Here is a 22,752-nt window from a genome sequence, read left to right as displayed (position 1 = left end):
AAATGCAATATTCCTCTTGCTTACTCATTCCAATTTCTATTTGTTCCATGAAACCAAAATCTCATTTCTACATGTCCTTTGCTCTACAATTCACTCTCCAGTCTTTTTTTAAAAAATTCCAGATTCTAGCTATAAACTGCTTCAAATATCCTGAGAACTTCTGCAAAGCACAATGCAAATTTGAAAAGTTCAAGCCTAGTGCTAATGCAATAAAAGAAGGCAAATATGATTCCAGATATACAGTTGGTGTAATGCCTTTAGGAAGCGCTCCATCAGTTTGATTTAGAAAATGATTGCATTATGTTAAAACAACTAAATTGGATAAGAGGAAAAGGGATTTGTTGACATAAATCTTGTCTTTGGGCTTCAAACCCCTCCAAGTAAATACAAATAAGAAAATACATACAGAGAGAACTGCCAATTTCCCCAGAGAAGATCTGTTTTCAAGGAAGTAAAAGTCTATATTGGAAATCAATTCAGTTGTTTATAAAGCAAGAAACCTCTATTGGAAGTCAGCAGGAAGGAACATTGGAAGCAAACCATCAAATAGCAGAGAACAAAGTGAAAAAATAACCAAACTATATAACCCAAACTTATTGCTTTCAAATAATTCTATGATTCTGACCTCATCTGCAATAAATTTGGAATAATTTGGCATGTGGACACCACCAGCTCAAAGGAAACAAAACACAATATAAGATCAATCAGGAACAGCCCAGCAGTTTTAATAAAGGTTGCCCTGAGCAGTCAGCACAGGGAAGAAACAAGGCAGAAACAAACTTAGGCAGCAGAAATTCTCTGAATATTTTGCACGGACCTGATATGGTGTGCTGGTGGTAATCTTTAGTCTAACTAAGATCAAGATAGCCATTCACTTTAATACTTCTCCTGCCAGAAGAATCCAGTCAACCGAGTGAGAATAGGGAGCATGGGCACAGGCCAGGGTAGGAGATGGAGGATTTGCCTCCTTTCTCCTTTCTCCTGTCCCTACAGCTCCACAAAATCATGGGGAAGGAAAGCAGGGAGCACAGCCGGATATCAGCTGTGATTTAACCAATCAATTTTTCTTTCAAGAAGAAACCTTCCAAGCCTTGTTTGTCCACAATCTGCTTTTTAAATAGGTAACTGAGCTTCAGCTTGGCTGAATTAAATAGAAGATCTGTGAAATAAGTGAGGTTTTATGATGTAAAAAATGGCAGGAAAAATTATCAATATGTGCATCTGTGAAATGCTAAACAGCTGTCAAGAAGTGAAAAATACCAAATCTGAAATGCCACTAGTATACATCCTCACACATAATTCATTCCCTGTAACCATTACTGCTCCTTTATCTGTTACATCAGCAGGAAAAGATTTGCTAGGTGGTGGATTAACTCAGTAAGATTATTCAAAGCTTTGATTGCTGAGCAGTGGTCAAAGGCTGGTTGGTTACTCTCCCTGATTCCACAGGCTCGTGTGGCCACAGTGCTTACTTACAGTCCTTTGTCCAGGGAGATGGCAGTGGCAGTGATGGTGGACAGCTGCCCGTGCTCAGTAAAGGAGCAGGTGGAGCTGAGGGGAACTTCCCTGGACTTCAGAGAGTGGGATCCATTTTAAGAGATGCCAGCCTGGAAGTTCCTGGACCCTAACATCAACTCATGCTTAATTTCAACCAGACATCACACAAGCAAATGGTAGGTAGTCATACATCCCAACAGGTGGCATGGCTGCAAAGTTATTACAGACAGAAGCTGATAGAAATGGAAAAACCCATTCTTCATCTCCTCATATACAGAGTGAAATCACAAGGGCATCTTGCCCTTGCTGTGAAATTACAGGACGTCAGCGATTGTGAGGAATGGGGTGTCTCAGCCAGCAGCAGTAATGAACCAACTCTGGTGCCTCTGACCACCTAGGCACCACTTCAGCCCTTTTCCCCACTGAGTGACTGCCTTCACTTCTCCAGAATTGCTTTCATCTTCTTGACAGACTGGGCGTTCTCATTTTCTTGTCCCAGTGGTGTGTATTAGTACTGATGTAGTGCTCGACTAAATCCTGAACACGTAATTGGTCCATGAAAGAGCAAAATCCTCTGTCCTGCCCATCACAGTAAAGGACTGCCCAAAATCCTTGCCATACACTGAATTAGAGATTGTCTTTGACCATATAGGCTAGTGCCCACTAGCCTCAATTTCGACACCAATTCTGCCAAATTTGAAGCAACCAGAGATTCAAAAAATCACCTTCCACTCAGACAATATATAGCAAAGGACTTTCTCCTTGGAAGCCAGTTGTCAATGATGCTTAGAGATATTCTTGCATTGTCAGCTTATCCTTCCCAGGGGACTAAGACAACCTTACTAGCATTAGATAATTTCACCTTCTATTAACCTGTTCAAACTGTGGCCATTACACAGCATGAGGGTACAAATTGCAAATGTGAAGGAGCTGCTAAACTCACTGGAGGTCTCACTTGGTGTCCCATAAAAAATCCTGTGGGAAGATATCACCTCACTGCAAAGGTCTGTCATTTATTTTTCATTACAGGAGAGGAAGTTGGTTGAGATGGCATTAGCACAACTGAATTTTCATCTCAAGATGGTCTTAGCTTCCACCTGCACTTGTTCTCTAACCTTACACTATCCCTGCTTAGTAACCTGACCATCTGCTTCCACTCCTGCAATGTCCAGGATCAAAGATGTCATGGTCATGCCTCTGAGATGTAAAAATGTTTCTTCTTGCCCTTGGAAACCCATAAGTCATTGGTATATTGCCACAGCACTTCTGTAAGGGAAAAACATATTTATCCAAAATCCTCAGGTGCTGGAAAGAGTGGTTTCCATCCTAGACCATCCCACTTTTGCTTCAGCTGCCAAAAAGAGTCATTGTGGCCCTGTACATGGCCAGTTTTCACTCCTGATAGTGATTTTTTCCCCTAAGTCACCTGCTGAAAAATCAGAAGTAGGAATTAGACATCCTGACTCTGAATCTTAACCTTCAATCATATGGCCATTGCTTCCCTCTTCTGCCTTTGCCAGTTTTATACAGTACTACTTTCAATGATATTCATGCTCTTCAGGACCTCTCTCCTCCAAATGTAATCAATAGAAGTCACTGCTAGTTTAAAAAATGAAAGAAACAATATTTTCAGTTACCCCAACAATTGCTCAGAAAGAGAAAAAAGCACTCCAGACACCTGCACCTCATCAAGCTTTTAGTAACTGCTGTTTTGTTTTGGAACTGTTCCTTTTGCCTTTTCTGCCATCAGAAATCAAACTCAGATATAACATTTTACTTGATGTATATCAAGATCTGCCATTCTTGGGAAAATATGGAGGGGAAGTAAAATAGAGGTAACAACCAGCTCTATGTGTTTGGCAGCCAGTCCTACACTGCAGGATAAATATACCATACGAAAATCCCTGGGAGATGCAGTAATGCAGTAACCATGGCTTATCTGTATGGTATTTGATAAATGAAAAGGAAGTAAATAAACAGTGATTTATTTTTGACAATCTGTTCTATCTCCTCCTAGTACTGAAAAAAAGAAAGCAAGCCTATTTTTAGGTACATCGAGTTCTTGTCAATGCCCCAGCACTGCTTTGTGGGCAGCTGTCACTCACCAAAAGTTTGGGGAAGGAGAGTCAGCTGCTGAGAGGGCTGGCAGCTTGGACCCTGCAGCAGCACCCTCACAGCACCACCACCACCACCACCACACCAGGACCTCCCAAAGGCTTCAGAGGCAAGAGGCACAAGGCAACAGCCAAGAGCCCTAGAAACTAATGGCAAGATTTCTACTGATTTCAGACAGGTGAGTGTGTCACCTCTGCAGTAGACACATTTCTGATTTAATCTATTTCAACAGCCAATTAAATACATTTCAACTAATCGTCACCACACACAAGCACATCATGTTGTCCTGCCTAGCACCACAGGTGAACAGGGCAGAATGATCCACCCTAGAGAAGAGAAAGACTCTGCTGGCAGCCTGGGGTGGAGGAATCCACACTGATGTAGCACCCACATGTCTGCATGAGACAAGATCAGAAGTCCACAATAAAGATAATTCAATTCTCCTTTGGAAAAAAAAATTTTAAAAACCCCACGAAGTAGATGACACTAAAGTACATAAAATTCACAAATTCACACCTGTTTTTTGCTAAAAGTGTGGTTGCAGACTTTTTCAATATATGTATAATAATGTAAATTAGAAAAACTCTTCTTGGATGAAATAATCTCAAAAATCCCCTTCATATTAAAAATACCTTTCTCTTATAAAACTGAAAACATCCTCTAGGATACTAACTGTTTTGTATGCATCTCAGTCATTACATTATTTGCATCCAGTTGGAGATGGCAAAACTACTCAGGGTGAAACTAACACGGATATTTTAAGGGTTGTTTTTTCTTTTTTTTTTCTTTACAGTTTTCTATGTGCAAAACCTAGAGGCTTGTTTTTCTCTTTTATGGGAGAGAAAAAAATTATCCTGATTCAAAGCAGCACTGAAATACAAGGCTCTGCCAGATGTTACATAAATGATGATGTAATGCTGAAGTATTTCATTACACATGCAGGTCTGTTTCTCAGCCCAGCAGTGATTTATTGCATTTTGTCAATCCCATTTTATGTACCCACATCATTTTTACATCATTTTTCTTCATGACATTGTTACATTCTCACAGAAGCACATAGAGATAACATCATACCAGTGCAGCCAATGAAGTTAGCATTTTACAAATAATGTTACTAATAAATGAATATACCACTGAGGGGAAAATGGTCTTTCTGAGAGAGTGAAAAGCAAATTTACCTTTGAATAATCTGACGGGGGAAGAGGCCATAAGTCCAATAAGAAAATTGAGTTTGCATCCTCTTGGAGCAGCTCCTGCCTTCATGCAGAACAGTGAGGAAATGCTGCTCTTGCCTCTTTTTGGGTTAATCTCACATTCCCTTTGTTCTCCTAATGTGTTCTGTGTGCTGCCGGCTAGATCTTATGCACCAGCTGCTTGGCTAAACAGATGCATCAGCAAGTGAAAGAAGATCAACACATAAAATCTGTTTTGACCCTGAAATTATCAAGCTGTTGGACACACCAGCTTTTTTTTCCTGATCATCCATCAAGATATATTAGAAAAAGCACACCCAACAACACTGCTTCCTAACGGGAGAAAAAGAACTCCAGAAATTGTAAGTTCAAAAGACATGAAGGTCATGTCAAAATAATGTAGCAGGCTATTTAGAAGATGCATTCCTACAGCAATATTGTTAAAGAAAATAATCCTTCTAACAAGCAACTTGCCAAAAAATTCCATTAGACAATAGAAACCTCTATTGTTTCTATTGTCTAATGAGAGAGAATTCCTCTTTTTTAGCAGTCAGCCATTAACCTGCATCAAGCAAAATGTTGCAGTGAGAAGCTGCACTTGAAAAGAATTTAAAATTTCTTTATTTCTAAAAATACAGGGCCACATTTTGCTTTTGCTGAGTCACTAGAAAACCAAAGAAATCTTGATTTTTAATTTTTTTTAAATTTATTTATTGACATTTTAAATGGTGTCTCCCCCTTGGTCATATAAAAGGCAAATCCCTGGTGTTTTCTACGTGACTTCCTTCTGAGGAGAACTGAGGCTCCCATGTGCCAAAAGGACCCATTCCACAGGGAAATCTGCTGCCCCCCTGGAGCCTGGGTGAGGCTGAATTACATGAACTGAGTCAGCACACTGATTATTATTCACTGTTGTTGCCCACGTTGGCAAAAAGTCTGAGTGCAATCAAAGGGGACTTCATGGCACTGGGATAACTGGTTGTAAGGACAGGAGCATAGATGTTGTTTTCCTCAATTCCTTCAGTAGCAGGCAAGAATGCCAAAAGGAACAGCCACCTGATCAATATGTGACTTAAAGTCTGGTGCCACCAGTGGAATTTTGGCTTTTTTGCTCACAGAGTGTTGTATATGGTGCCAGGCCTGCTGGAAAGAGATTGAGTTTGTCTAAAAGAGGGAAAAGGATTCTAGCCAGTGAGTTGGCATGACTGTTTGAGAGAGTTTTAAACCAGGTTTGAAGGGGGAATATGATAAAACCAGGCTCAGCAGAGATAAGCCTATAGTGGGCATGCCAGCACTGGGGGTGAAGTCAGTAGCCCAGCTGAAGAGCACCCACACTGGGCACACAGTATGGGTAACAAGGGAGGAACAACAAACAGGAGGAAGCCATTGGCAGCAAGAAAGCTGTGACAGTCACCATCACTGAACGTTGGTGGGATGACTCACATGGCTGGAGTGCTGCCAGGATGGTTATAATGGCTCTTCAGAAGGGTCGGGTGGGGAAGCAGAGGCCGTGTACTGGCTTTGTACGTTAGGGGGTGTTTCACTGCACAGAGTCCAAGGACAGTGATGACAAGGTTGAGTGGCTATGAGTAAAAATCAGGGGGAAGGCTAACAAGGCAGATACACTGGTGGGAGTCTGTTACAGACTACACAACCTGAATGAAGAGGCAGATGTATTCCATGAGCGGCTGACTAAAGTTTCACAAGTGCCTTCTTTTCCTCAGTCTTTTAAAGAAAGACTAAATGTCCTCAGGTCAACCATTCCTGTAAGCTGGTAGACAGGGATAGAGAGAAGAAAAGACCCCCTGAAATCCAGGAACAAGTAGTTAGTGACCTGCTGAGCAATTCAGACATTCATAAGGGTATGGCACCAGATAAAATTAATCTAAGGAGGGAGGTAGCAGAAGATCTTGCCAAGCTGCTCTCCATCATTATCAGTCCTGGATAGCCACAGAGGTCCCAGATGACTGAAAGCCGGACAGCATGATGCCTATCCACAAGAAGGTCCAGAAGGAGGATCTGGGGAACTACAACCTGTCAGCCTGACCCCAATACTAGAGTAGGTTATGGAATAAAGATCCTCTTGTAAGGATACAGCACATACAGGACAACCAAGGGGTCAGGCCTAGCCTGCAGGGGGCTGTGAAAGCAGGCCCTGCCTGACCAACCTGATCTCCATTTATGACCAGGTAACCTGCCAGGTGGATGAGGGAAAGACTGTAGATGTTGTCTATCTGCACTTTAGTAAAGCCTTTAATACTGTCTTCCATGGCATTCTCCTGGAAAACTGGCAGCTTTAGTGGATGCAGGCTGCTTTTTTCTTCTCATCAGAGTTTTAAAAAAACGTTTGCTGTCCAACTAGCCACAAGCATTAAACTTGGCAAATAGGAGTTTGATTTCTTTTCAGATAAAAGAGATGTTACAAATAAGAATTTTATCTTGCATGGAAGCATGACAAAGTATGAGACAGAATCCTTCTTGATTACAATCTTCCATCATTTTGATTTTATAATTACTGAATGGAATCAATCAGCTTTCAATTGTTACCTTGGTGAAAGATTAAAACATCATTACTTGTCATACATATTTCACACTTTAGCAAATTTTAATAAACTGAATGCATATGAAATGTTCATATTATCTTTCACAGTACTGGATGTTAATGGCATTTCTATTGATTTGAATTGACCCATGTTTGTTGGTCAAAATAACTCAGATTCAGGCAAGGCATGGACTTCCACTATCAACACTAACAAATGAAGACTGCTGAGCATTGAAATGGCTAAAATAGAATAATTAATCAGAAACATCTTAAAACAACTGGCAGTGTGCTTGAGAGGTCATATCTTCCTTCTTTTTGGTCTATGTAAAGGATTCATATCAGTGACCTCTTCATGACAGCATCAGGGAGGAGGTAAAGGAAGCACTACAAAGTAGACAAGACAAGCAAGAGAAGCCATCTCAACCACAGCTGCCCATCAGCCATGAGAGCCTTTTTCACCACCCTGGTACTTTGGTAGAAAGACAGATGCCTTCCTGGGGATCTGGCCTTTGCTTGCTGAGACAGAAATCTTTTCTTCATGGTGCTCATCACCCAGGCCAGTCAAGACAAATCCTTGGACTCACCATCAGTGTACCTTACCAAACCCCAGCTGGAACTACCATTAGCCTTCACAGCTGTGACAATCAATGCCACAACACCGTGTGTATGGCAGGTCTAGTTTATGCTGCTCCAACCTGGTCAACACAGAGTAGCAAAGCCTCTTCCACAAAGAAAGTGATGGGGACCAAATCTGGGAGGTTTCTATGGGTTCTGAATACAAGAAATACGAATTGAAAGACAGTCTGCTTCTCTTACCACAAACACTGCAAGTAAATCAAGACTCCAAGCTATCCATTTAATTTAAATACCCTCATTTAGTAAGACAAGCAGAGACACTTGCTACTCAATATTCCTAAAAGTTTTAGAAATCTAGTGCAAGTGGCATTTTTTGCTGAATCATATTTTGTTGTTTGAACTTATATTGGTGCTTTCTCTTCTACTTCTAAGCACAACCTAATAGCAAGATGATGTAATCAGACCTTGAATTACTCAGACTTCATTACTATTGTCAATATGTTACAGAACAGTTACTAATATACTCTGAAATATTAGAAATAATTAAAATTTAAATACATGTATTGAATTAATATGGTACATGTTTTGAATTGAATTAAATACATGTATTAAAATTTAAATACATATATTGAATTAATATGGTACTGTTTTTTCTTCTTCTCTTTTGGTCCAGTACTGGGATGCTATTAGCCTACACACCTGCAAGCTTTTACAAAAAATTCACCTCTAAGCACTTGAGGAGTGCCATTAACAGCAACAGACATAGGCACAGCCTTAAAGCTGAGCACATGCAGAAGTGTTTGGAAGACCAAGATTTAACTTTATTACCTTCTAGTGATCTTGAGTTCCCATGCCAGTCAGAGAAGGAAGCACATTTACCGGTCTGTAGGACAACGCAATTATACTTACTATGATTTTCATGCATGCACTCATAAGTATATGTAATTCAGTAATTTACAGCAGAATTTCATCAGCCACAGAATGCATTAGCAAAACTGCAACTTAGCTGAATTACCATATGATTTCTAAAATTACCACCAGAAATCTTAGTTGTCCCTCTCCCTTTTTATCACCAATCTTCATGGGTGAGTAGGTGTACTGTAGGTCATGGTTTTAACATGTATAATGCAAACCCACTTGATTTATTAGTACACTTGCTCTACCAGTGCTGTGTCTTTGTTTCAGAAGTCTCCAACACAAAAGTATGGATGTGGTGTTGTATCTCTATATTATTATTTGAGCTTTAGCAACTTTAGCAGGCATGGAGAATGCATAACTGCTGTGGTAATCCTTAGAAACCATGCTCATTCTGTTAGACAGTGCATGCACACACATAGATGTTCAACAGCCCCTTCCCTAAAAAATTGCTAACTCATTTGCAATGCATCACCCAATAGCAGATAAAGTGGTTTATACATATCATTCAATGCAGATCATTTAACTCTGTAAAGAAAGTGAGATAAAGGTAATTAGAAAGCAAAATTGTTTACAACTTTCATCATTTTGACTTTCTTGTGTTTCTTGGTACATTCCTGTTGGAAACAAGGACAAATTGTCTGCATTCCCTCTGTTGTAGAGGTTATTGGTTACCCTGTGAATCTGACTCTTCCAAAAATTGTGCTGTGAACACAGGCATGCCAGGGTTTGAGGCCCACTTCTACACTGTACAATTGTACTACTAAATGAAATCTAGAGATTTTAGGAGGAACAGATGAGACTTCTTTGAAGTTTGGCACAGATTAGTAGGTATTTATGGAACAAATACTGGAAATGCAAGAAAGAGCTGCACAATGTTGCAGTGGCTGAGAGTTTGACTTGCAAGAGTTTTAAAAATGCATCAGAGTGAGTGCATGTCACTGAGTCATGTTACAGGCTTGCACAACACATTTCAAGATGGTTCAAATCAAGTTTTCCTGATACTATATCCCTCTTCTATCAGACAGAATTGCTGTGTAAAGTAAAACATTTTCATAAGCAGCCGACACATTACAAAAGCCCATTGCAAATTACTATTTTAAGATCGAAAAGATATTAACATCAAACTCTGCTAAAGGTAAAATATAAATACATACACCAGGAAAATTGAACTGAGCTTGGAAGGCCTACTAAAAGGAATCTCTTAAGTAGTCCATGCTTTGGACCATCAACACCAAAAACCAGTGGACTGTAAATCATAGTTTACAATCACAGAATCCTGACTAGGAAGGGAACTCCAGGCTTTGCCCAGGACACCTCCAAGACTCAAACCACATTCCTGACAGTGTATTCCAAATGCTTCTTGAACTCTAGCCAGCCTCCTGTCATTACCATTTCCTTGGGAAGTCTGCTCCAGTGTCCAACCACCTTCTGGACGAAAAAGCTTTTCCTAAAATATTGAACCTAAACCTATGTGTGTCAGGACACAGCTTCATGCCATCCCCTCAGGTCATATCCCCCATAATAAAACACAATTCCTTAGCTCCCTGCACCTCTTCAGAATGGGAGATATGATAACGTTCATATGCTTTCGCAGAATTGTTGGGGATTTTGTGTTTCTTCATACTTAAAAATCAGAGGTCCAAGCAACATCCTTTGTGCACTTGCTTCACTTCAAGGTCATAGGCAAAATCTCCTAAACAACTTGCTCACATTCATAAAATCAAGACATTACAGTGTCTGAACTTCTTTGCAGTGAGTGAACAGCCAAGAAAATATCCCTTGATATCAGCCCACAAGATTTCACATGCTCACTAGGAAAGCTTGGTACCAGGAAAATAAAACCGCACTGACTCCTAAAGAAATCAGCGGCAATTTTCTTCTGATTATATTGTCTCAGGAACAATCAGGCACTGTCCCTCACACTCAAAGACACAAAAAGAGACACTTTTATCTTGTTGATGATTTGTTGATTAATGGCTTCCAAACAGCTGAGGTCATTTACTGCATATCCAACATGACTGATGAAACCCACAGTGGTAATAATCTCAAATCAGAGACATCAAAAATGAGCCTCAAGGACAGAATTCTCCCTCCCCTATTCCCACATAATGGCCATTTATACAGCTACAATAAGCCTTAAAGTGCATGTCAGAACACCAAATTTAAACACAGGAGGCTGACTTGCAAAGTGAAATGAATGTAGAAGATTTTACTCACTATATGTTTTAGCTTAAGAGGCCTCTTATGGACCCACTGTTAAAAGAAAAAATCAATAAAATTATGGCAGTGACACAAAACCAATAAAGCAGATAAATTTGGAATCAAGGAATCACTTTTACACTGCATCACTCCCTAAGAGAACAAAATGTGTTGCTAAACTAAAGCCCCATTAAAATGCCATCTACTCTTCCTGTTTCTCTTTCCATGGTCGCTGTTAACCAGGGTTTCTACTTTCTAATCAATTCACTTTTAATATCTTGCTCATACCATGTGAAGTATTGGCTTTAGAGCCTCCATTCACTTCAGGAGGACCACCTCACACAAGGATTTTATTGGGCCTGTGGTTTGGCATAACCCTGCAGCAGTCCTGCACCTAGGCCCACTACCTGCCCATCACAACCTTCTGTTGGGATATCCCACCAGATATCTGAGATATCCCACCAGATATCTCCACAGCTTCATCAGCAGCAAGAAATTCCTACCTCTTACTGAGCACATGTACTTACATATATGTGAATGGATATGGATACAGATACATATACAAAAAGATCTGTGTATGTATAGCTATGATTCCAAGGAGGGAAAGATGAAGTGTATATAGATAAACTAAAGATTTCAAATATGTATAGGTCCCACTGCCCTATGAGCTCACACAGTTATCCTGCCCAGCAATCCAGCTGCACAGCCTAGGTAACATTGGAGCACCAGTACACTGGAGAGGTGTCATCTCCTGGTCCCCAAGTTTTCTCTTCCACCTGCTCTAAATTAGGTGGAACTTGGACCACAGAACATGCAGATCTGATATGTGCCCAGGGTCATGGGTATGATCCTGTCCTACCTTCACCAAGGGTCATGGCTCAGCTGGGGCCCTCATTTTGAGTAGTCTTTTGCTTGTCTGCTTGTGGACTAACACAGGTGAATCACTACCAGAGGGAAGAAATAGACATGGGTTTCAAGGCTGGGGAGGGGCTGCAGGTTATCTCTTGTAACCTGAGGGGTCTAGATTATCTCTTGTAACCTGGTGATTTTGCTCTTCTTTGTTACAACAAAATACACTTTTAACATCTTTACAGAGGTATGTGGAAATGTGAATTCTGTTGTTTTGATGTATTGTTAAAGAAACTATAAATGCCTTATGACTCAAGGATCTCCAGCCAGAAGAGAAGAGCTTAAAAATGGAACAAAATTGCTATCTACAAATTTAATGAGCAGCTCTCCCACTGAAAAATGCTTTTCAATTTAAACTCTATTAACAGGAAATTAGGAAATCACCCATCACAGTGTTTTTGTTTATTTTAAAATGAAAACTAAGAACATCAAATTGCTATCAACACAAATGTTTGATGGACCTAGAAATAAATTAAACCATTTTATTACTTTTTTTTACCCCCCATGTTTATGTTATAGTCTCCAGCAATTTAAATTTAATAGACAAAATCATTAAGAAGGTGGTGTAAATTGAGATTTTGGGCCAAATCCTCATTGCTCTGGAATCAGTGACAAAACTGGCACTGATTTCCATATGATCAGCATTTAGAGTAGGATGTTTGTTTTAACAGTACATACACCACAAAAAGGGGCTGACCCTCTATTCTTCACTTGACCATTCTCTCACTGGTGTCAAGAGGAGAACACCACGATGATCATGTGTAACAAAAAACTTTTGTACTTGCTGTCTGAATTTCTTTGTAAAACCTATATCTAGATATAGATGTATCATGCATATATTTTAGAGGTAAATGCACGCCTTTGTGTGCAGCTCTGTGTCTGTACATACATCAGTGTTAAGTATTGCACTGCACTGCCCAAATGGCAAAGAGGCTGTCATGTAAATGGAAATTTAGTCCACATTAAATAGTTGCATGTGCAATGTATAGCTCAGCAAAGCAGATAGTACAAAATTCCAACATAGAGAGTCCTGTAATTTTATTTGCAGAGAAACCAGGACCGGAAGCATAGTTTTCAAGTATCCAAAACTACCTGGTTTAGAAAAATGACATCACCCCATGCCTCTTCTTCCAGGAAAGATTTTGAAAATACTTTATTTCAGCCTGGCCAGAAATATAGTAACACAAATATTCCTCATAATTCATGGCCTCTTCTGCAGTAATGTCCAAAACCAAGAAGCATAAGGAGACACAAAAAAAGGAGAAAAAAAAAGACTAGCTAGAATCTTGTAAACTTCAGGAAAAACACAAACTGTAATTGTATTCACAATTACAATGTTTCAAATCAGTGCATGACAACAAAGAAAGCACATGTCTTTCTTTGGTTTAGTACTTTTTATTTTCATATGAACTGTATTGGCTCAGTCATTCCTTGATCTAGTTTCCATCAAAGTTTGTTTTTCCAATACGGTGTTTTTAGCAAAGAATTTCCACATGTTTACAATAAAGAAACGTGACTTCTTGCAGTATGAGGCTGCTTGTCTTTCTAGTTCATATCCCTTGTCATGTGCCTTGAGGGCTTGGTCTCTGTGAACCAATGAAACCCCAAAGAGCACAAATAAAACCTGGTAACAACTCACATTGTCAAAACATGCAGGCAAATGAAACAATGCCCTTCAGTGAGCTACACTTAATAGGTGCACTCCCAAAGAATGTAGAACGGGGTTGGGTCTTCCATGCCTTCAGTAACAAAACCTGCTCCATCTCTCAGGTTCACTCCTAGTCCTTCTCTGCCTCCTGGCTGCCTCCAAGTCCTGCTCACAGCATATCTCTGGTGTGGCAGCACTGCAGGTGAGGTGAGCTTCTCTGCCTAGTTCAGTTCCTGTGGTGTCAGGATGCCCAAGAACTGTGCCAAACTCACTCTCAGTTCGGCATGTCTACTAAAGAGAGCAAGGGAGAAAGGGAGAAGTAGCACTGGAAGTCACTGAGCTACTGGAATCAGGTTTCCTGACGCTCTGCCTCCTAGGCTGGGGTTTTCCAATCGAGCACAAGCTCCAGGTGAAGATGTCTTTTATAAGAAATATCAAAAATATACCTTTCATATGTAGGTTTTCTCTGAAGTTCAATAAAGGGTGAATGCAGAGAGGCACAGGCCTCTCAAAGGTTCCCTCCGTGGCATCTCTTCTCTCTATGCTGGCTATCATTTCTAATAACTTTTTTCCTTAAATAAGTGCTTCTACATCTCCACCTGAAATTGGTCCATAGGTCCTGATGAGAGGTACAAACACAGAGACATTGATGCACTCTGTATGGCTGTAACAGGCCAATTTTTGTGGGGGAAATGAGCAAAAAGGATTGGTCATGGCTATTATTGGTAACACTGCCAAAGTTTCAGACAGGAATACCTACAGTGGGAGGAATGTTGCTGTCTCAGTGCTGCAGATGATACAAAGCTACAACACATATAAGTTGTCCCAGTTACATTCCTGACTTTTCCTTAGATCCTCTTGTGCAATGTGGCTACCATCAGAGCTGAAATCTCTCTCTCAGCAGCTCAGATATCTGTGTTCCTGTGCCACCCTCATCACTGTATCCCCTCTGCAGCTTCATGTTTCTCCAGCAGTGCATCTCCAGAGTCTATAGGGCTAACACATCCCCCAGGTGAGATTCCATCACTCCTCTGATGTCCCCACCTTCACTGGCAGAATCTGAAACAGCTGGCAAGGCTGAAGCCAGTTTCATACCAGCACTGTCCCAGATATGTCTACAGGGTAGATCAAAGGGAGGAACAGGCCTGCTTTACCTTCTTCCGCTATGCCACATTGGGAAGGGTGTGCTCTCAGCAGCCTGATGCTGAGCTGAGCAAGGATCCTTCTACATCCATGCAGGATGCACTTGTTCTGGCTGAGCCTTTGACCACAGCACGCTCAGGCTGAGCTGCAGGATACCCAAACAGCTCTGAGCACAGCCAAACCTAGCACCATCCTTCCAGCCTGCCTGTCGCTGTGTTTTTTATAGCTTGATACTCAAGCTCTCCAGGCCATGGCACATTTTAAGTGCATCCAGCTGGTTCAGCCATGAGAAAAATGAGCCTTCTTAATATGCTGCTCTAGAAGGACTGAGACATGTCATCTCCCTTAGCTCACCCCAGTTACTGTTTATCAGGAGATAGAGAGCAGCTTGATCGTCTCCAGTGTGGACTAACTACTCACTCCAGTGCTATTTCCTGACTTCTGGTGATCTTCCTCTTCCACATCCCATATGTCTTTGTATTCACTACCAGATCCAGATTTAACAAAACAGGCCACTCTGTTAGTTTCAGAGGATCCACACTTGTGGATAGCAGTGTCAGATCCCGCTCCTCATCATCTATGATCCTAGCAGGCCACCCATCATCTGCTGCTGTCTGAGTGCACACAAGCACTCAGCAACAGTGCACACAAGCACTCAGCAACACAACACAAAGCAACAGTTCAAGCAGAAGCATCCACTGTGAGTGAGCTCACTGATTGCAGGTTGTTTCAATAATCTTTACTAAAATCCTTTCTCCTTTTCTTTTCTAAATCCACTTACTGAAAGAAAGGTCACTTCAAAGGGAGACTCTTGCTCTGCCTGACATGATGGCATGCTGAGATAATTCAGAGGAGTTATGATAAATGTTCTGACTACTGGCATGAAGAAACAGACAGGGAACTCACAGCAACGTAAGATTAAACATGTTTCCACAATTATCTGGGGAATCATCTGGCTGACCATACCCCTTTCTTAATAGTTTTTACTGCCTGGAACAAATAGAGTAACAGAGAGGGTTGTGTGAAATATAGCTAGAGTGCTCTAGACTCTCCAAAAGTCAAGGAAGCTCTGTTAGAGAAGGATTGTCACTTGTCAAGTAAGAAAGGATGTGTTTGTAGCCACCTGACCCACAGGTTCCACTTGGTCCACTTGGGAGAGAAGCAGTGCTGAACAATGCTTCTTGCAAGGGCTAATTTTCACTGCCGGAAAGGTAATGCTGCACCATTAGCTGGGTGGAGGGAGATATACTCAGCCAGGTAAGAACAAGTCTGGGTGGCAAAAGCCAAAAGGATTTGCAGTGAGAGGAAGCATGGCCTGCCAAGCCAGAATGCAAAGCAATCCTTGATCCCAGCTATCAGCTGTGCCAAAGAGCCTAGTACTCTGCAGCCCAGTCATGAAAACACTCAGCCTTGCCAAACAGCAAGTGGGAGCAGATGAAGCAAGCTGAGATGTACAAAAACATTATTTCAGAGCTGTAGGCAGGATCAGATTATGAAAGAAAAGGAAGCAAGAAGTAGTTCATCAGAGCACCTCCATTTTAATTCAATTGCTGATTTCGTCAAGATCTCCCCTGCAGCATTTCTACAGTTCATTTTGTGTATTTCCATTTCCATTGTTTCTCCAACAAGAACTCCAACTCTCCAACCCCTCAGGCTCCCTTCCTTCCTCAACACTATGAGAAGACACCTCATTTGGTACCCAGCAACTCCACAAACCCCCTCCCTTAAGCAAGCCAGCCAGCCACCCTCCATCATACCAACCCGTGAGATCTCACAGAGTGAATTAGCTGTGAGCAGGCATGTTGATGAGTTCCCTTGGGGCTAGAGCCAAACCCATACCTCAAGACAGCCTGGCCATACGTGCCAGAAGCCAACCAAACCATTTCACAGCTTAATTTCCTAAAGTTCACTGTTGCTGGATCCCTGAAAGTGTTCACAGCCAGGTTGGATGGGGTGACCTGGTCTAGTGAAAGGTGTCCCAGCCCATGAGTTGGAACAAGATGACCTTTAAAGTCTCTTCCAATCCAAACCAATCTATGATCATCCGTGTGTTTTCCTACCAGACTGCTCTCCCAAGTATTATCTACAGGTCATTTCAGTGGCTTTGCTTTCATCTCCTGCTAAGATATTTTCACTTAGTGGCCAGCCTTTGCTACTGGTGGAGCAACAGAGGTCCTAGAGACATTCAGTTCCCAGAGTTTCGTGAAAATATGCACCCAGGTGGAGGACAGAGATCTAGACTGGTGTCCCTCTGGGAAAGTCTTCACTATGAGTTTGACCCAACTACCAGACAAAAGAGAATCCACACATAGTAAGACCATCCTAAATGCCTCAGTAATAGCTAAAGTTTCATTCAGGGTTAATTGATTCAGTGGTTAGAATGTCATTCCAGATAACCTGCTTGTTATTACTTGCTATGGTTTTGGTGATAAAAATGTTTCTTTGTTCACAGTGCCTTCTTTAATTCCTCCTTCTTCCTCTTCTCACATTACCTGCTATCATAATGAGGTTTTAAATTTAAAATAAAATAAAAAACACTATGTTCCAATATAAGCAAAGATGCATCCTCAGCCTAAGTCCTGGTTCTCCAGAGATGAAGTCCTATTATAAACCTTGTCAAAACAAGACCTGATGAATACCAGTATGGATGTTAACAGTATGGAAAAAAACCCACGATATATCCCAGGACAATGTAGAACACCTGCCTGTTCAAGCAGTACACATATATTCACACAAGAGCTCAGCAATGGTCAGATACCTTCCACTCTCCATTCTGATAAAGTAGTCCAGCTGTCCTCCCGGAGGCCTGCAGAATAGATAAATGCGCAATGTGAATTCTGCTTTCGATTTATGGCTTCATTTTAAAATAACTGGAAATAAAACATGAAGAGGAATATCACCCACAGAGAATAGTCTGAACTCTGCTTTCTATCACTTTTCTACAGCTTCCATTTATCTATGTCAGAATGGATAGCTTTCTGACCAGGCTTGTTCACGAGGCAGGGCTTGCACACTATCCACATCATGTCCAGCCCATACATCTGTAGTCCTCCATGGCCAGGAACTGGAGGTCCAAGCAGTTACTTGTGGGCCACATGTGGCTAACACCAGAACAAAGCCACATACAGTGAGGCACAGTCAACCAGTATTTGTCCAAATGAAGGGGCATTAAAGCATATTTTATTATATTTTTTTGTAACACATGACCAAGGCCTTCTTTTTTTAAGCCCCTGGTAGTTTCTGAGGGAAGGCAAGAGGGTGGTGAAGCATGTCACAGGTTTCAGATTATCTACTGCCATGAACTCACCACATCTCCATCTACTCTCCTGCCCGCATTGCTAGCTCTCTTCAATTTTATACAATTTTTAGAAAACATAAGTGAGCTGGCATAAAATAACCATTAATATCATTGCATCATCATGGAAACTCAGGAAGACAACACTGTATTGCTAATGTTCACATGATTGTGAACCCATAATTGATGCTTTCAGTCATGCTGGGAAAAGGGAAAATTTGAGGCAAAATGCTATTAAAGGACATTTATGTTGTTCACCTTTTCAGCAACACATTTATGTTGTTCACCTTTTCTTATCACTCAGGTCCGGCACTGGGAAGACAATATAAGATCAGAGCTAACTGAAGCTTCTAAATTTAGACAGAAAGTTAGCACCATGTAGTTGTCTGTACTCACACTAGCCACACTCCATGGGTTTCCTAAAGCAGAATGCACTCCATCAGCAAACAGAACATCTGCTAATTCACATCCTTAGAAAGGAAAGCAGTGAATCATTTCTAATGATTCAGTTGGTCAACTCATAGTATCTAATTAATTCTGATTGGAAAGTTGCAAAAAAATATCTAAGACAATTTCAAATATTTATTTCAGATTTATTATTAAATAAACTCATATGAATGAGGAATTGATCTTGTAAAATCACTGGCCTATGACTGCGGTCCAGTCAACAAGTGACATCCCTATGAAACCACATCACTTTCCTGGCCCTTGCTGTATGGGTTCCTTTTACTAAACATTTATCAAACCACACACATGACCTTGGTAGATGCTCAGCTCTCCACATGCACCACCACTATCAAAGGGACAAACCCTGAAGGGGAGAACACAGAAGGCAGAACTGATCTCTGGGGGCTCTTGATTTTTGTGGGGACAATCCAGGCCAGACTGAAGACTAGGTCTCAGCAGGGCTACAGACCAGAGCACAGAGCTAGAAGGAAGAGGCTGACTGCGTTTTAACACAGCAGTGCTGGAACCAGCCAGATCCCCACCAGAGGCTTTGTCTGTGCCAAGCAGAGCCTGAGCCACACCAGGAAGATGGTGTCAGGCTGCAGCAAGCACAGGGAGAAGAAGGAAAACTACTGCCCCAGTAGTAAGTTGTGTTAACAAGTCCAAGTAAAAAAGTCTGCTTGTATCTAAATTCAAGCATTCTGATGATGCAAAATTAAACATTTTGCTTCTTCCTACTGACAGGGAGCAGCAAACAAGATAGAATACAGCCTAACATACATTTTAGCATGCTTTATGTAAATTTGAACAGGGACCATCCTCTGTGAATGGTTTGATAAAGACACAACCCTCAATCTAGCACAGAAACCCTCAAGTTTTATTTTCTGCTATATTGACCTCAGCTACAAATTTCCCAGCAAAAATAAAATAGGTGGTTTAAGTCACATTACAAGAAATCACAAAAGTCTCTAAAGTGATGCTGATTTTCAGGCACTTCTGATTTTCTATCAGCCACTTTTTCCCTTTTCATGCCAGCTACATAGTTAATGTTGGAGCTTTATTACAGAAAAATGACATTTTAAAATCACAATTAGGTTTTCTTGCTACATCATTTTCTCTGCATTGCTACACCAAAGGATTTTTTTTTACTTTCTCTTCTATTTCTCTTCTATCACTGTAATTTCACTAGTTTGCATAGTGATACATATATACAATAGCAGCAGCACAAGAAGAGATGGAGATTCACAGCAATCCAAGTCACAATGTTATTTCAGAGATAGTTGCTCTCCTTTCCTCACTTCCTCAGACACCAACTATCTGAAATTTCTTGCAAAATTATGTGTGTCGCTTTAGCATGATGACAGGAACAATGGATATCTGTGCATTTCCCAATAATGCCGCTCTCTACTTAGATGTTCTCTGCTAGCTGAAAAATGAAGGACCACAGCTTGCATTAGAATCAAAAGGAGGAAGAGCAGAAGTCAAGTCTTAGCAAAGTCACTGTCCTCCTAAGCCGAGTCAAAAAGATATTTTCTGCCATTCCAATTACTCAGTTAATCCCAGTGAGTTTTTCCTGGAACAGATATCTGTGTCACCATTACTCAATAAACACAAGGTTATTAAGATATTTCCTAAACAAATCTCTTCATAAAAGCACAACTTGAAATAAATGCCCATTGGATGCACTGCTCTACCAGAGCTCCCTCACCAGGACATTTGCCACTATCCTGAGTGTGCCTCTCCATAGACTTAAGTCCAGAGCAATCTCTAGATAACTGTTCCTGCATTTGGTGGCAAATGAAGACATCATTTCTTTCAGGGCAGAGCGAAAATGCTTGATGTTTCTTTACAGAACAAAAGTGTAAACTTTAAATGACTGCAGTTCTTCACTGAGCACAAGTTTTGCTTTCACAGGGAGGAAAATTTTTTTTCCCCTAATCTACAATAGTTAATTGTAATCCTGAAATAACAAAAAGAAGTACATAGCTTAAAAAGAGGACCTTTTTTGCTTCCTTGGATTTTTGCTCCAAGATCTCATTTAGTGGACAAAATGCAAAAATTTATCCTCCCAAATTTCTCTGAGCCTTTTCCTTCCAAATTTCCCCTAGTCTCACTAGGTTGCAGTAACAATCAGGTTTATCATTTCACAGGGACATTTGTTACACCAGTATTCTCCTTCTTACCACATCACATTCTCACTGAGGAGAAACACAGACCCCTTAGGACCACTTCAACTACTCTTTCCCACAGATTTCTAACCTTTTTGATACTCTGATTTCACAATTTAAGTCTTCAGGAGTACACAACATTCAAGCAAACAGAAACCATAGCTTAATACACATTTAGAACTAAATGAAACAACAGATCTTTTGTGAGACATACAGATACATTATGTCCTGATTTTCTAACCTTTTCTGCATGTTTTGCATGGTTTAAATAAAGTCCTTTCAAATTCTATCCAAGAACCCCATACTCTGCACATCTTCCTTTTCAGTCATGAAGTTTGTGGGTTTAGGTCTATTCGTTCTGGGACTTCAGCTTCCCTCTCCTTCAGCTGTTCCTGTAGACACCAACTTTGCTCTCACTAGTAGTCATTATTTTCACCATTCCCCTGAACAACCTGAACCAGTTTCACTATGTGGTTTTTCATACTGCAATTTTCTTTTTTAGGTACCTGACCCCATCTTTGCAGCAGGATAGTAACCATCTGTGTGTGCAGTGGGGCTCCACTAGAACGTATGAATTTGCGCATCTGATAAGCCCTGGCAGGACCTAGTAACATGTATTTTCAAAACTAGTGAAGTTATTATGTGTTTTCACATATAATAGAGTTCACATGCTGACGCCAAGACACCTCTTGGCCAAATCAAGTACAATTGCACCAAGCCAGGAGTGGATTTCTAGTATGTCAAGATTACACCCTGGTCTAAGTTCATGTCCTATGTATGTTTTATGTAGATACAGGTGGCAGGACACATGTCCTTCCAGGAGTTTCCTTTGAGCCAGGGGTCCTGCTGGAGTGCAGACCCTCGGCAGGGATGCCATGCAACCCCCCAGCCCCCAAGAGGATGCCACTTGGCACAGGTGCTTGAGACCTATGTTCGGGAGGCACTCAGTGGGGACCAGCTAAGTGAACTGGCAGGCTGGCAACTGTAACACCACCTGTCTGAGTAGGAGAGCCACTGATGGGCAGCAGCCTGCCTCAGTATGCCACATACACCCACCCTGAAAAAGCATTGTGGATGCGTGTCTGCATCCTCCGGGCTTTGCAATGCTGTCATTTAACTCGTACCTTTCTTTTTGTGTTTCCCCGTTTTGGTCCCAGAAAGCGCTCCCCTATGCCTTACTAGCCTGTTTTTCTCCCCTTCTCCCCATGTTTCTGACCTAGAGGGTGATTCTCACCCTGTGCCCGGTTCCACGGCCCCTGCTCTCCGTGCGCGGCTCCCGGGCTGTCCAGCACCGCCGCCTCTCGTCCGCGGCCTCTCCGGCGCGGGGCTTGCCAACACCTCCATCTCCCGGACACGGCGCACTCTGCACCGAGCTACACGCCTTTTCACCCCTCCCCTGCTTACAAACCTTGTCGACATGGTGTGGGGGATCCATGGGCTTCAAGGTTTCCAAGTTGTTAAATGAGGGGTTTTTTGACAGGAGACAAGACCTGTGGATTAAACTTTGAAGGGGTCCGCACATGACAGCTGGAAAAGAGAGACGGCATTTTAATAGTTTTATGCTTGCCATGCTGAGGTCTTCACCTGTACTGGGAATAATTTGAAAATCTGTAAATAAATTTTTAAAACCTTTGATTTTTGACCAGTGAATTCTGAAAATTTCATTTGCCAGCAGTCATACCCCCCTGTTCTCCTGTATCTCCATCCTTTCCTACTTAAAATCTATCCAAGTCTTTTTCAAAGAAATCTAATATGCAGCTGACCATTGCTGAGCTAATTCAATCCATCAGTACATTCTTGATTTTTTTTTTTCTGCCTCAGTGCTGAACTGTGTACCAAAATCATGTGTTGGGAACCAAAACCGAGAGGACTTGCTACACGGCTGGAACAGAGCAGTTAGCTCAAACATAGACATTTCCCATCTTCCGCCTCAATTTTCCCATCTGTTTCAACTGGACATTTGAAGCGTTTGACAGGGAAAATGTCTCCTGACGCTTGATACTAGCGCAGAGCTCGGCGCCATAATAACACAAACCGATTTACGTTAAAAAAGGAAAAAAAAAAAAAAAATCCTCTATCACCGCCCCGCGCCCCGCCCCGAG

The 22,752-nt window shown here is 41.4% G+C and overlaps 1 long non-coding RNA gene across 1 annotated transcript in view; it reads right to left on the bottom strand.

Annotated features, from left to right (window-relative positions):
• Nucleotides 1-22,679, bottom strand: part of LOC143692180 (uncharacterized) — a 102,626-nt gene extending 79,947 nt beyond the window's left edge. The window contains exons 1-2 of the long non-coding RNA XR_013180034.1: nt 22,059-22,679; nt 17,499-17,546 (exon numbers count right to left, since the gene is read on the bottom strand). This is a non-coding gene — a long non-coding RNA (uncharacterized LOC143692180). The remainder of the gene's footprint in view (nt 1-17,498; nt 17,547-22,058) is intronic.
• Nucleotides 22,680-22,752: the final 73 nt, after the last annotated feature.

This window comes from Agelaius phoeniceus, chromosome Z (genome assembly GCF_051311805.1).
Source record: "Agelaius phoeniceus isolate bAgePho1 chromosome Z, bAgePho1.hap1, whole genome shotgun sequence".
NCBI classification, from domain to species: Eukaryota; Metazoa; Chordata; class Aves; order Passeriformes; family Icteridae; genus Agelaius; species Agelaius phoeniceus.
Note: the sequence above shows the minus strand (reverse complement) of the source record. Positions and strands in the feature narration are given on the sequence as shown.